Source organism: Leucoraja erinacea, chromosome 9, assembly GCF_028641065.1.
Source record: "Leucoraja erinacea ecotype New England chromosome 9, Leri_hhj_1, whole genome shotgun sequence".
In the NCBI taxonomy this organism is placed as follows: domain Eukaryota; kingdom Metazoa; phylum Chordata; class Chondrichthyes; order Rajiformes; family Rajidae; genus Leucoraja; species Leucoraja erinaceus.
In genome coordinates this window covers 11,602,250-11,618,714 of record NC_073385.1, presented here as the reverse complement: position 1 = coordinate 11,618,714, position 16,465 = coordinate 11,602,250, and the positions used below count along the sequence as shown (strand labels likewise).

At 44.1% G+C, this 16,465-nt stretch overlaps 1 pseudogene; it reads left to right on the top strand.

Annotated features, from left to right (window-relative positions):
• The window catches only part of LOC129700583 (zinc finger protein 276-like), a 110,425-nt pseudogene extending 94,733 nt beyond the window's left edge, over positions 1–15,692 (top strand).
• Positions 15,693–16,465: the final 773 nt, after the last annotated feature.

Genomic DNA, 16,465 nt, shown 5'->3' with positions numbered 1-16,465 from the left:
CCACTACCTGTAACCTCCGGCAACCACCTGCAACTTCTAGGAACCGCACGGAAACCTTGGGTGGGGTGCAAAGTCTCCAGAGGCTTCCGTTCAGGTTTCCTAAGTGGGACAGGGGGCATAAGGTGTGAAAACGACAGATTTAAGCAGGTGTTGATCAAGGAAATATAGATTGGGAATAAAGGAAATATGAATCATGTTTAATACATCATAGTCTACCTTAATATTAGGACGAGGTCAACAAGTGGGAATATGCAATGTATGCGCACTGAAGGGCCTGTCCCACTTAGGCGATTTTCTCAGCGATTGCTGGCGACTGTCGTAATCATAGCAGGTCGTCGAAAATACTGCGACTGGACCCCCTTACGACAATGTCTACAACAACCTACACCTGGTCGACGTCAAGCTACAGCAAGCTACCGCCAACCAGCGACCCATTGGGACGTCCACCTACGACAAGCTTCGTCCACGCGCATCAAGCTACGGCAAGGTAAGACAATTCAGTCGCCGGTACCTGTCGCCGGTTGACGTAGGTTGACGTAGGTAGTCGCCAATGGAATTCACCAAAGTCAGCACCGGCGACAACCTACATCATCCTGGCGACAACCTACGACAGCACCTATGTCAGGAAAAGTCCAGCCACGACAAGCCAACAGTCGCCGAAAATGTAGCAAAATCCAGCGGCAACCAGAAAAACACTACGATTCTTTGGACGACTGAGGAGACTATACAGGCGACACCTCGGCCTAACTACCTCCTAAAAAAATCGGCTAAAAAAATCACCTAAGTGGGACAGGGGCATAAGAGTGTGGAATAAACAAGATGTCAGTAAGTCTCAAGGTTCCCTTGTAATATATCATGTTCGCTGCACTACCTGCAGTTGGAATAAGCACATGCACACACATCACAGCGAACAATCAAAAGAATGAAAATTCATCTGCGTCTTACAAGTTTGCTTCTGAAAGGAATAACACACAGATGCACATGTACAAAGATCAAATGTAAAGATATACTTAGAATACATAGAACAGACACATTCTAGAGAGAAAGGAAAGCAGGTGGCAGATCAGATGATTTCATGAAACATTTTTTAAAAACGACTTGAAAATAATAAGGATAAAGGGTATGGGATAAAACAGCCCGCAAATATAAAAGCAGAAAAGAAGACTTTCCATGGATAATTAAAAAGTTTAACAAAGTGAATGTTGGTTAATGTTAGTTGCACAGAAAATGGAAAAAGTAAGTGTTGGTTCCACCGAGAGTGGAGAAAACCAGAGAGGAGATTAGTTTAAAATGGCGCAGGCAAAATTTAAAGGAAGGAACTGCAGATGCTGGTTTAAACCGAAGATGCACAAAATGCTGGAGTAACTCAGCGGGACAGGCAGCATCTCTGGAGAGAAGGAATGGGTGACATTTAAGGTTGAGACCCTTCTTCAGACTTTCGACCCGAGATGCTGCCTATCCCACTGAGTTTCTCCGGCATTTTATCGCCATCTTAGTTTAAAGAGGCATTATGTTCGGCACAGACACTGTGGGCTGAAGGGGAAGGTCGCTGGGCTGTACTGTTCTAGGATCTATGAAAAATGATTTAGGGGGAAATCAAGGAGATGGGAGATGAATTGAACAGGTATTTTGTATCATCTGCATTGTAGAGGACTCGATAACCTCCCAGTAATAACTGCATATCAGGGATTGTAATAGATCGAGGAAGGCTGGAAAATTACACTCATTGTGGCATTGATATGGAGCAAATTGTTGAACCAGTGGGCTGATAAAACTCTGTGTCCCTGTGGGCCTCATCCTGGAGTCTTAGAAGATTGAGCTGCGGTGAGAGCTGATGCAATGGTTTGATTTTCCGAAATATTTTCAGACTCAGAGATTGTTCCATTAGCTGAGAAAATCGAAAATGTAACTTCCTTATTCAGGGGAATAGAGGAAGACAACAGGAAACTGCAAGCCACTTAGTTTAACATAAGTCAGGGGGAAAGTCATAGAGTCATAGAGGGATACAGTGTGGGAACAGGCCCTTCGGCCCAACTTGGCCATACCGGCCGACATGTCCCAGCTACACTAGTCCCACCTGCCCGTATTTGGTCCATATACCCTCCAAACCTTTTCCTATCCATGTACCTGTCTAACTGCTTCTTAAATGTTGGGATAGTCCCTGCTTTAACCTCTGGCAGCTTGTTCCATACACCCACCACCCTTTGTGTGAAAAAGTTACCCCTCAGATTCCTATTAAATAGGAATTTGATATGGGTGGCACAGTGGTGCAGCGGTAGAGTTGCTGCCTTACAGTGAATGCAGCGCTGGAGACCCGAGTTCGATCCCGGTTACGGGTGCTGTCTGTACGGAGTTTGTACGTTCTCCCCATGACCTGCGTGGGTTTTCTCTGCGATCTTCGGTTTCCTCCCACACTCCAAAGACATACAGGTTTGTAGGTTAATTGGTTTGGTAAATGTAAAAAATATCCTAGTGTGTGTAGGATAGTGTTAGTGTCCGGGGATCACTGGTCGGTGCAGTCCCAGTGGGCCGAAGGGCCTGTTTCCGCGCTGTATCTCTAAACTAAATATTTTTCCCTTCACTTTAAACCAATGTCCTCTGGTCCTCGATTCACCTACTCTGGGAAAGAGATTCTACGCATCTAAGTATTAAAAGTTGTGGTGAAAGACATTATAGTATGCACTCAAAATAAGTTCAAGGTAATTCAAGGACGTTCTTTTTGAAAGGAGATGAGGAGAAATTTCTTTAGTCAGAGGGTGGTGAATCTGTGGAATTATTTGCCACAGAAGGCTGTGGAGGTCAAGTCAGTGGATATATTTAAGGCAGAGATAGATAGATTCTTGATTAGTACACATGTCAGAGGTTGTGGGGAGAAGGCAGGAGAATGGGGTTAGGAGGGAGAGATAGATCAGCCATGATTGAATGGCAGAGTAGACTTGATGGGCCGAATGGCCTAATTCTACTATTCTTCATGAGCTTATGATCAGTTAAAGTCAGCATGGTTTTGTGTAAGGGAGATCATGTTTTCCCAACTTATTGGTGTGTGAAGAAGCGGTGTGGATAGTGGGGAAACCCTCAGTTTTCCAGAAGCATTAGATATGGTTGTTGGAGAAGAACTCAAGATGTTGGGTTGTATATTGATGGGCCAATGGGAAATGGAAAGTAGGTGTAAATGCATCTGTGTCTGGGTGGAAAGATGCTACAGTGATCTGCCACGGGGTTTGGTGCTGGAGTTTCAATGTTGTACAATTTATATAAATCACTTGCGAGGATATTAAATAAGGATATAAAGGATTTATGAGGATGTTGCCAGGACTTGAGGGCTTGAGCTATTGGGCGAGGTTGAGCAGGCTAGGACTCTATTTCTTGGAGCGCAAGAGGATGAATCGTGATGTTAGGTGATCATGAGAGGAATAGATCGGGTAGACGCACAGATTCTATTGCCCAGAGTAGGGGAATTGAGAACCAGAGGCCATAGGTTTAAGGTGAGGGGTAACATTTTCACACAAAGGGTGCTGGGTGTATGGAATGAGCTGCCAAAGGAGGTAGTTGAGGCAGGTACTATCACAATGTTTAAGAAACATTTAGACAGGTACATGGATAGGGCAGGTTTGGAGGGGTAAGGGCCAAACGCAGGCAGGTGGGACATGTGTAGATGGGGCATGTTGGTCAGTGTGGGCACATTAGGCCGAAGGGCCTGTTTCTACTCTGTTTCATGCTATGACTTGGATGAAGGCACCAAGGGCAAGGCAGCTACTTTGATGATGTGCTCTGCTTTACAAAGGTACATTGTAAAATAAGTTGTGAAAACGGCATGATGAAGATGAAAATAAGTATGGATAGGTTAGGTAAATAGTAAAAAATCTGGCAGATTGACTTTATTGTGGGAAATGTGAAATTGTTCCTTTTGCAAGAATAAAAAAAGGATGTTTTATCAAAATGGTGCCACAACTCAGCGTGACCCACTGAGTTGCTCCAGCAGTTTGTGCCATTTATTAAATGGATGCGTAGATAAAGGAGAGGGGGAAGGGTTTCCTTATCCGACACACTTTTGAATGAGCTGATAGAGGAGGTAGTTGAGACAGGTACAATAACAGCATTTAAAACACATTTGGACAGGTACATGGATAGGACAAGTTTTGGAGAGATATGGGCAAATGGGACTGGTTTAGATGGGGCGTCTTGGTCGGCATGGAGGAGTTGGGCCAAAGGGCCTGTTTCCATGCTGTATGCCTCTATTACTCAGATGCTGGAATCTTGAGCAAAACCCAAAATGGTGGAGGAATTCAGTGGGACTGGAGAGGGAATTAAAGAGAATGAACAGATTTTGGGTTACCGCCCTTCTTCAGACACAGAATATGGTGCCTAGATCAATAACAGGTAGCCACTTTGGATTTGTACTCACTTGTTTAAACATAGCTTTGCTTAAAGGTTTTTCCAGTTGCATTGACTGGTTTGCTTGTTCACTCTCAGAGGACAATCGACATTGCTGTGGGTCAGACATGCAAGTCGGATCTAAAGGGCACAGTTACTTTTTCGCCGAAGAACAATAGCAAAGCATGTGCCTGTGGCACGGTGGTGCAGCGGTAGAGTTGTTGCTTTGCAGCACCAGAGACCGGGATTTGTATCTTGACCACGGTTGCAGTCTGTACTGGGTTTGTACGTTCTCCCCGTGACCTGCGTGGGTTTTCCCCAGGAGCTCCGGTTTCCTCCCACACTCCAAAGACGTTCAGGTTTGTAGGTCAATCGGCTTGGTAAAATTTGCAAATTGCCCCTAATGTGCAGGGTCGTGTTAATGTGCGGGCATTGTTGGTCAGCGCGGACTCGGTGGGTCAACGGGCCTGTTTCTGGGCTGCATCTCTAAATTAAAACTAAATTTAAACTAAACTAAAGCAAACCATGTGTATTTTTTAACAACATACAACATTCACCATCACTAAAGGCACATTGCACATTATTTAATCAGCTGAGGTTAAATTCTCAGCTGCCTTGCCGGGTTTTGAACTTACATCCCAGGATTGTTATTCCAGGTGCCTGGACTAAACTCCATTAAACTAACTGCTACACCACCATCCCCCAGGCGGCAGGAGTACATCAGCGCTGCATTCCCAAAGACAGCACAGTGGGGCCACAGAGGCGGCACAGTGGCGCAGCAGTAGAGTAGCTTGGGGTTACAGAGTTCGATCCTGACTGCGGGTGCTGTCCGTACACAGTCTGTACGTTCTCCCCATAACCACGTGGGTTTTCTCCGGGTGCTCTGGTTTCCTTCCACACTCCATAGACGTACAGATTCGCAGGTTAATTGACTCCTGTAAATTGTAAATTGTCCCTCGTGTGTGTAGGGTAGTGTAAGTGTGCGGGGATCGCTGGTCGGCGCGCGGACTCGGTAAGTCTTAAGACAGTAAGGCCCAGCCAAGGTCCTGCAATGCCCAACATCATCGATGAATAATAAGAGAAAATAATATATAATAATGCTGGCAGAAATCCATTGCCCTTTATATTTGGATTTCTGGTCAACTAATCTTCCGCATTACGCTAAGGCTCCAGGCATGTGATTGTGTCATTTGTTCAGTTCTTTGATGTTGGATTCAAGGGGAAGCAAGAACCAAAGGACATAGGTTTAAAGTGAGAGGGGAAAGACTCAATAGGAACTTGAGGGGTAACATTTTCACACAGAGGGTGGTGGGTGTATGGAACAAGCTGCTGGAAGAGGTCGTTGAGGCAGGGACCATAGCAACATTCAAAAGATATTTGGACAGGTACATTGATAGGAAAGGTTCAGAGACAGGGGGTCTCGACCCAAAACGTCACCTAGTCCTTTTCTCCAGAGATGCTGTCTGTCCCGCCGAGTTACTCCGGCTTTTTGTGTCTTCCTAAGGTTTAGAGGGATATGGGGGAAAATGCTGGCAGGAGGGACTGGTGTAGATGGGGCATCTTGGTCGGCATGGGCTGAAGTACCTGTTTCCGTGCTGTATGCCTCTATGTATCAACGATACTAGCACTTGAATTGTGCCGGATGGGACTTCAAGATGCCCTTTTATGCATTTAATCCCCTTATTCTAACCACATGTTGCATTTTGAGGTGCATTGAGGCTGGTTGCCATAGTGAACGATATTAACGAGGGACAGGCTGGCTGGGTGCGTGTAGGATCACAGAGAGTATTTTGCAGGTCAGTAGTGTAGGCAAGTAGCTATGATGGTGTCATTAACTGCGAGAGCAAAGCTCCAGATTGCATTGCAGTCTGAGCCCCGATGCTCTGCATGATAGAAAAGCTTTATTATGTGTCAGACCTGTTCTACAATATTTTTCATCCGAGTGAAGATGCTCGTATATTAATGGAACATGACTTGCAAAAGATTTGAATTCTCCCACCCAGGTACGGCCAGATAACCAGTTTTGATGTGCAAAAACAAATTAGGAGTTTCAACATCTTTGCAACAGGTTTGGAGATGTTTGGGGAATAAAGCTAATTACATCAATTTAATTAACTGAAAGTCTCATCTGAATGCAAGTCAGTTTTCATTTTGTATTGTAATGGAAAGTGAGAACCTGCTTTTATAAAGCATCTTTGTTTCTTCCTGATCAAGAGCACTTTGAAGTCTAGAAATTCATGATGTAGGCTGCAAGACCCAGCTGATTTCAGACACCGAAATGATCCTGCAAATTTATACTCTCTCCACCATTTCTCTTCACAAGGGGGACTTTTCTTTGGACAAATGTCCTTGATAGGACCTCATTGTTATAACAGGGCTTGCTTTTCAATTCTTTTGTTTTATTCTTCCATTTTTTAGGTGTTTTTTTAGTTGCGGGACTACTCTCCGCTATCGAAAGTGTAACACTATAAAGAGATCATCATAAGGTCATAAGTGATAGGAGTTGAATTCGGCCATTCGGCCCATCAAGTCCACTCCGCCATTCAATCAAGGCTGATCTTTCTCTCCCTCCTAACCCCATTCTTCTGCCTTCTCCCCATAACTGCCGACACCACCAAGAATCTATCTATCTCTGCCTTAAGCATATCCACTGACTTGGCCTCCACAGCCGTCTGTGGCAATCATTTCCACAGATTCACCACCCTCTGACTAAAGAAATTCCTACTCATCTCCTTCCTAAAAATACGTCTTTTAATTCTGAGGCTATGACCTCTAGTCCTAGACTCTCCCACTAGTGGAAACATCCTCTCCACCTCCACTCCATCCAAGTCAGATGTGACACAAGTGCAGAGAAGACACAGGAGTAATTAAACTCAAATAGGATTTTATGAGAATTCTGATAAATAAGAGTACAAGACTCAGCACGGAAAAAAATCCAAGCGTGAGCAAAGACAGAGAGCAACATCAGAATTTAAGCAGGTCGGCACGGTGCCACAGCGGTAGAGTTGCTGCCTTACAGCACCAGAGGCCCGGGTTCCATCCTGACTACGGGTGATGTGCGTAGAGAGTTTGTACGCTCTCCCCGTAACCGCGCAGTTTCCTCTGGGTGCTCTGGTTTCCCTCCACACTCCAAACACCTGCAGATTTGTATTGGCTTTGATAAAAATTGAAATTATCCCATAGTGTTTAGGATAGTGTTAGTGTGTGGGGATCGCTGGTCGGCATGGTCTCGGTGGGCTGAAGGGCCTGTTTCCGCGCCGTATCTCTAAACTAAACTAAAGCTTCTTAATTCTGGCATTATTATTAATCCAGCATCGACTATACTTATCTCTTTACACAACAATCTCTCCTATTGATTGAAAGATTTCCGTATGTTCCAAGGATATCAAGGTCTCCGCATCTGAATCCCTTCATAAAGCTTCAAGCTATTGAATTAAATTTGGCGTCCGTAAAATAGAATTCTTGAATTAATTATACAATAAAACTTAGTCTACATAATTAGTTTCCGGAAATGTAAAAATCACTTGATTTAAAATGTAATGAATTTAATTATAATAGGACTACAGTACATACAAAGAACACAGAGTTCCAGGGGCACTAGTGCACAGTTCCATAAAAGTGTGGACACTAGCAGTGGGGCAGGTGAAGCAGGAGTCTGGCAAACTTGCCTTCAGTTAGGACTTTGAGTACAGGAGTTGGGACATCATGTTACAGCCGTTCAAGATGTTGGTAAGGCCACATTTAAAGTATTGTGCACCGTTGCAGATACAGAGATACAGCGCGGAAACAGGCCCTTCAGCCACCGAGCCCGTGCTGACCAGCGATCCCCGCATATCAACGCTATTCTACAAACAGTCGGAGCAACTGTACAATTAACCTCCAAACCAGTACGCCTTTGGGGTGTGGGAGGAAACCGGAGCGCCCGGGAAAACCCATGCAGGTCATAGGGTTTCATCCCCCATCCCAACAAAGTGCAGGTTTGTGGATGAATTGGCCTCTGTAAACTGTCCCGTGTGTGTGTGTGTGTGTGTGTGTGCTAGTGTGTAGGGATCACTGGTCAGCAAGGACTCGGCCGGTGAAGGGCCTGTTTCAACGCTGTATCTCTAAAACTACATTATGCTTAATGTACGTTATGCTTTAAAAATGTGGAGACAGCCGTAAATTCATCACTTATGCACTTCAGGTAACGTTGTGCCCCGGACCTGAAGAGTTACTTCAGATTTTGTGTAGGCAAAATACCTAGTTTCATTTTCTGAGTGTTTCTTTAATTTTTTTGAGAACTTCCCAATCCCCTGTCTTAATCTAAATTACTCTAAATCCCTTGTGTTATTTCCTTTGTGCCTTGGATTTACTCTCACCTCATATCCATTTATTAATGGCTCTGTTTAGCGTTAAAGCTCTAACTATCAGATTCTGCTGGTTAAATAATTAAATTCTGATATCTTTAATTTCAAACAATGAAAAAATTCAGTGCTTGAAAGCTTTAAAGACTCTAATCTATAATTTATTTCAAGCCATTTGATTAATATTTCACAATAAAATCATTCACTGTTGACATCATGTTCATAATAATAATAGGAAATTCGCAAGTTATTGGAGTAGAATTAGGCCATTCGGCCCATTGAGTCTACTCCGCCATTCTATCATGGCTGATCTCTGCCACCTAATCTCATCTTCTTGCCTTCTCACCTTAACCGCTGACACCTGTTATAATCAAGAATTTGTCTATCTCTGCCTTGAAAACATCCACCGACTTGGCCTTCACAGCCCTCTGTGGCAATGAGTTCCACAGATTAGATATCCTCTAACTAAAGAAGTCCCTGCTCATCTCCTTTTTAAAAGAGCGCCTTTTAGGAAGTAGGAAATTTGACCCATCAAGTCTACTCCACCATTCAATCATGGCTGATCTGTCTTTCCCTCTTAATCCCATTCTCCTGCTACCTCCCCATAACCCCTGACACCCGTACTACAGAATGTAAGAAGACATCTCCTGCCTGCTGCCATCAATAATGAAGTCAGGAGAAATTCATTGAGTACAACACAACCCAGACATCACCCAGCGGCAGGCAGGTAACAGGGAGAGAAGGGTTGGAACTAAATGCAGAGATAAAAGCAGGAGGTGTGAGGCAGGCAGATTGAATGAGTTCCAAATTGTAAAGCCAGAGGAAGGAATGTAGAGTCACACCTCGGCCACTCCCTCTTCTCCCCCTCCCCTCTCCCATCGGGCAAAAGGTGCAGTAGTGTGAAAACGCACACCTTCAGATTCAGGGACAGTTTCTTCCCAGCTGTTATCAGGCAACTGAATCATCCTACCACAACCAGAGAGCAGTTGCTGAACTACTATCTACCTCATTGGAGACTCTCAGACTATCTTTGATCAGACTTTGCTAAACATTATTTATTTTATTTTTTTTAATTATTATTTTTTTAATATTGGAAGCAGTGTACAAAAGTATAAACCGCGGCAAATGACATAATACATTTATTGTACAGCTTCAATTTTAATGTTTAGCTAAGATGAAACAGAAAAAGAGATATGTGGGACGACAGATGGCACAATGGGCTAAGTGTTCGGCTGGCGACCGGAAGGTAGCCGGTTCGAATCCCGCTTGGAGTGCATACTGTCGTTGTGTCCTTGGGGCAAGACACTTCACCCACCTTTGCCTGTGTGTAATGTAATGTAATTATGTGAAGCACTTTGGGGTCAATGCAAGTTGACTGAAAATGTGCTATATAAATAAGATTATTATTATTATTATTATTATAAAGAGCAAGGAAGAAAGAAAATGACAGAGAAAGTGAATGTGCAAGAATAGACTAAACTACCAAATAAGTGTAGTTGAAGAGTAAGTAAAAGAAATGAGAAAAAACATAAAGAAATAAAATACAAAAACAGAAAGAAAAAAAAAAGTGTTGCTATACCTGCTTCATTTCTCTCCCCACACATCACATAAGTCGGTTTAATTCCGAAGTTGTGTTGCACCATACTATCCTTGTAATGAATCAATGAAAGGAATCCATGTCTTCGAAAATTCCTCTGGTTTTCCTGCTAAGACAAGTCTCATATTTTCAAGATGTAGCATCTCAGACATGTTTGTAATCCACATTTTAAGAGTGGGGACAGATGTAGTTTTCCAAAATTTAAGTACGAGTTTTTTCGCCGTTATCAGGCCATAATTAAGGAAACGTCTTTGAAATATTGATAGCTCAGGGCAGGCTTCTGTTGTTCCGAAAATAATCAATTCCGTATGGGGGTCCAGTTTTGTTTTTAATGTTTTTGAGAACATTTCAAAAATTCCTTTCCAAAAGTTATGTAGTTTTATGCAAGCGGCGAAGGAGTGTGTTATAGTTGCTTCTTGAAGGATACATCTGTCACAAATAGGAGATACATTTGCGCTAAACATTAGTACCTTATCAAGTATCTGTACACTGTAGATATATTGATTGTAACCATGTGTTGTCTTTCCGCTGACTGGTTAGCATGCAACAAAAGCTTTTCACTGTATCTTGGTACACATGGCAATAAACTGAGCTAAACTGGGAGGGAAAGTGGAAGGGAGGGAGGGGGGTAGGGGCAGAGGGTAGGGAATGAGAAGGGGGAGAGGTGAGGAGAGAAATAGGGCTGAATCCAGCTGGAGCATGGGGGAGATGGGGGAGAAAGGGTAAGAGGTGTGGGGGAGAAAGGGGGAGCATGTAGGGGAGAAAAGGGAGGGGTGTGGGGGAGAAGGGGAGGTGAGAAAGGGGGAGAGGTGTGGGGGAAAAGGGGGAGGAATTTTTTAAGGTGATAACACATCAAGAGCAGGAGGTTGATGATGAAGCAATGATTTGTAAGGATAGAAAATACATTTTAGAAGAGAGTTGTGCGTTGGACTGAGAGAGTCAACAATTAAGACTATCATCTAACAAGTGGAGCAGATAAGGGAGTTTTGAGATTTGTCCGAACACTATTAAGGATATCAGTCGTATGCTAACTATTTACATATAGAGTGAAAATTGGAAAGCAAGGCAGCATAAAGCCTATCTGAAATGCACCAGATACGTGGTGAGTGTGTGAGTCTCATTTGCATGGTAATGCTACCTATTGGCACCAGATTGGTATCTGCAACTCTCTGCAGAGATAAAGCACCAGAAGAAATAAGTGTCAGGTCAAGAGTCAAGAGTGTTTTATTGTCATGTGTCCCAGATAGAACAATGAAATTCTTACTTGCTGCAGCACGACAGAATATGGAAACATAGTACACTGTACACTGCACGTTTAGTTTAGAGATACAGCGCAGAAACAGGCCCTTCAGCCCACCGAGTCCGCGCCAACCAGCTAACACTATCCTACACGCATTGGGGACAATTTACTATTTTTACCGATGCCAAATCAACCTACAAACCTCGGGAATGAAACTGGAGCACCCGGAGAAATCCCACGCGGTCACGGGGAGAACGTACAAACTCCGTACAGACAGCACCCGAAGTCAAGATCACGCCTGGGTCTCTGGCGCTGCAAGGCAGCAACTCTACCGCTGCGTCAATTTGCAGTTGTATAAGACGTTGGTGAGGCCACAGTTAGAGTATTGTGTTCAGTTCTGGGCACCATGTTATAGGAAAGATGTTGTCAAGTGGGAAAGGGGACAGAGAAGAGTTACAAGGACGTTGACAGGACTCGAGGGTCTGAGCTACAGGAAGAGGTTTAGCAGGCTGGGTCTATTCCATGGAGTGTAGGAGGAGGAGCGGTAATCTTATAGAGGTGTACACAATCATGAGAGGAATAGATCAGGTAGATGGGGAAATCGAGGTCCAGATGGCATAGGTTTAAGGTGAAGGGGAAAAGGGATCTGAGGGGCATTTTTTTCCACACAAAGGGTGGTGGGGAACAAGCTGCCAGAGGAGGTAGTTGAGGCAGGGACTCGCAATATTTAAGATGCAGTTAGACAGACACATGGATAGGAAAGGACAGGTTTGGAGGGATATGGGCCAAATGCTGGCAGGTGGGACTAGTGTAGCAGGGACATGTTGGCTGATGTGGGCAAGTTGGGCCAAAGGGCCTGTTTCCACGCTGTATCACTCTATGTCATTAATTCATGAACGATAGGCTAATTCAACTTGGCATTACATTCCTCCCATAATCTAAACGTCCAATAGTTTAGCAAATTCAGGTTAAAATGTATAGCATCCGCACGTCCTTGAGTAGTAGAACTCCAAAGATCCATGACCTGAGTATTTCTTCTTATCCTTTGGGATCGTTGGAATAGATGGGACCTCGGCTGTAGGATCATAAGGTCATAAGTGATAGGAGCAGAATTAGGCCATTAGGCCCATCAAGTCTACTCCGCCATTCAATCATGGCTGATCTATCTCTCCCTCCTATTCCCATTCTCCTGCCTTCTCCCCGTAACCCCTGACACACATATTAATCAATAATCTATCTATCTCTGCCTTACAAATATCCTTTGATTTGGCTCCACAGCCTTCTGTGGCAATGAATTCCACAGATTCACCACCATCTGACGAAAGAAATTCCTCATCGTCTCCTTCCTAAAGGAACATCCTTTAATTCTGAGTCTATGACCTCTAGTGCTAGACTCTCCACATCCACTCTATCCAGGCCTTTCACTATTCTGTATGTTTCTGTGTAGAATGATCTCTGTGCCTCTGGACAGTGTCTCAGTAATTAACCAGGCAACTAGCCACCCAACCAATCCATTCTGGGAACTGGCTGTTGGACATAGTGAAAGAAAGTAACCCCCATGTTTAATTCCAGTCCCAGCTTTCATTTTGCAAAGAATAGTTTGGTATTAATTGCAAATTTGTTAAATTGCCTCCAGTAATGAGGCTTCTCCGGTTTGTATTGGAGTCATTAACTCCAATCAGACTTTAATTCTGTATGCAAATCAGCCTAGCCTAGATTAAACAGTTTCCAGAATAATTAAAAGAAACATTATGTGAACTACGCTGCATAATATAATGGCTTTTTAAAATATTATGAGTTAGACGGTGCTGGTTGTAATGGAGAGAGAGAAAGGAACAGAGGGAGAGAGAGAGAGAGAGAGGGGAGGAAAGGAGAGACAGAGGGGGAGAGTGAGTGAGAAAGAGTGAGGGGGAGGGGAAGAGAGAGAGATGGAGAGAGGGGGAAAGGGAGGAGGGAGAGAGTGGAGGAGAGAGAGGGGGGGATAGAGAGAGAGAGAGAGAGAGAGAAGGTGATCAAGAGAGAGAGTGAGAGAGAACAAGGCTCGATAATCTTCGGTTCAAAGATCTTGGTTTGGTTTCAGATAGTTTCTGTGGTAGTGCCTCCAGCAGGGATTAGAACATCAGTCAGCTGAATCAACAAGGCAGATCTCAGCTTTTAAATCACTTCACGGGTTGAAAATAAATATTCCATTTCGTTCTCGATATATAGTAAGTCGAACCACTTCCTTTAAGTCCAACTGACCTTTCCCACAGTAAAACTCTGATAATCCAATGTCTGATTGTTCGGAAATACTGAACAATGGTCTGGCATCAGGATCACCTGTTAGGCTGGAATGTGGAACCAGGGAAACAATGACAGATGATGAGGATATTTATAGGCAACGACGCATGCTGTATGTACAGGCGAATATCCTCTTGCGTAAATTTGGTGCGTGTGCAGATGTGGTGAAGATGCCGCTATTTAGTGCATACTGCACACCACTCTATACTGCGCACCTGTGGTCGAACTATGGAAAGACAAGTTTGCACAGACTAAAGGTGGCATATAACGATGCCATGAGAACACTGCTAAGGAAACCTAGATGGTGTAGTGCCAGTAATATGTTTGTGGCTGCAGGAGTCAGTACTTTAGAAGCTATCCTAAGAAATCACTTGTATAAATTAATTTGCAGGATAAATGACTCTAAAAATGTAATTATTGTGGCCTTGTCAAACATAAGTGAATACTTCACCAGTAGCTTCAGTACAAGATGGATAAAAGGCTAGAATATGTGTTGCAGCAGCTGAAACATCATCAGTGCAATCACTTTCACAACCTCCGTTAACGTTAACTGTGTCCGGTGACTTTAAGCAGATGTTAAATGACGTTGTCTTGGTTGCAAGCCCACAGGGTCTACAGATGTTGGTCACCTGGGCTCATCATCATGGTAGTAGCTGTGGTTCTCAGCCTCATGTGCAGAGTGTTTTAACAGCAGAGAGTCGAGGAGTAGTCGGTGCTGTGTGGGGGTGTCCAGGGGGCCACAGTTACATCCTGGACATGCATTCAAGTCGCAGTGTTGTTTTGAATGAGGGACAGTGCCCATCCAGTAGAAATAAGGACACAATGGAGGAAGTTCTGGATGGTTCAATAACCCTTTCACCTCGGAATGGAACATTGACTGAAAATGGTGAGGGTGATAATGTTGCAAAGCATCAACCTGCCCCAGTGTTAGCAGACTTTCAGCCTTGTACATACAGTGGAGCCACTTCACGGTCGGTGGATGTGGACAACTCGGAATCCCCATTGAAGAAGGATATCTTCTTGCGCTCAGATCCTGAATATACAGAGCGCTCTTGGGAAAAAGTTCAGGTACAAGATGCAACTCAACTATTAAATGTGAAAAAAACAAGTTAACTGCAATGAAGCATCTTGTTCTATAAGAAATGATGTTGTTGTGGATGGATTGGAGTCCAGTGATCTTTACTGAAAGGCATTTATCAAGTGAAGATGACAGAGAAACAAAAGTTAAGAATGGCTCTTCAGATGAGTATTTTCAACCATATTGGAAGCAGAAGGGTAAGTTACCAGTTAAGAAGTGTAATATTAAAGATATGAAGAAACAATCTGGACAAAAACGTGGCCGGAAACCTAAGTCAAACTTGGAAAGGGAAGATTTCCTCACCGTGTATGGATGTCAGTATAAAGGTTGCTGTGCTGTTTACAGAGGATTTGACGGACTTAAGAAACACATAAAAGAGCAGCATGAAGAGGTGCGTGAAAGACCTTGCCCCCACCCAGAATGTAACAAGGTGTTTCTGATTGATCGCTACCTACAGCGCCATGTACAGTTGATCCATACAGAAGAAAGAACATCTTTACAGATCAGGAGGAAGTGCAAAGCCTTTGGTCACAACTTCGGAAAGACAAACCACATTTGATCAAAAATCTTGAAGCATTTTGAGCTTGATCATATGACCAAGCATCGAGAGAGAGAGAGAAGCTGAACATTTTGAAACAGATGGACCTCTTGAAAGAGATTATGCCTAATCCTGTCCAGGGAGACAATAACTCAGAACTGGTGGGTAATCAGTGTGATGACAATCAGGATATTGATGAGGATGGCAATGATGGCGTTTCCAATGAGAAGGACAATTGCCGTTTTGTTCCCAACCCCGACCAGATCGTTGCCGATGGTGACAGCAGAGGAGACACTTGCAAGGACGACTTTGATAACAACATCCCAGATATCTATGACATGTGCCCAGAGACAGCGCCATCAGTGAGACTGAACTGAGGAAGTTCCAAAGGGGACGATGCAGATCGTTCCTAACTGGGTAGTGCGCAACAAGGGCAGGGAGTTACTGTAGACCGCCCAACTCTGACCCTGGCCTTGCTGACAGATGTGATGAGTTCAACGCCATCAACTTCAGTGGCACCTTCTACGTCAACACAGACCACAATCTATGCTGGCTTTGTCTTTGGCTTCCAGTCCAGCAGCCGCTTCTAGGTGGTGATGTGAAAGCACGCCACCCAAACCTACTGGGAGGAGAAGCTGCCCAAACCCAATGATACGCTGGAGTCTTGCTCAAGGTGGTAAACCCCACCACAGGTCGGGGGGGGGGGGGGGGGGGGGGGGGGGGGGGGACACACACACGTGTGCAGTGCTCTCCAAAGAGACCGGCAACACCCTGGGATAGGTGCAAACTTTATGGTACAACCCCGATATCGGCTGAAAGGATTACACCACCAAGATGTAACTTTGTTACAGAGAAAGGTTGAACAAGTTAGGGCTTTCATTCTTTGGAGCGCAGAAGGTTAAGGGGGGACTTGATAGAGGTTTTTAAAATGATGAGAGGGATAGACAGAGTTGACGTGGAAAAGCTTTTCCCACTGAGAGTAGGGAAGATTCAAACAAGGGGACATGACTTGAGA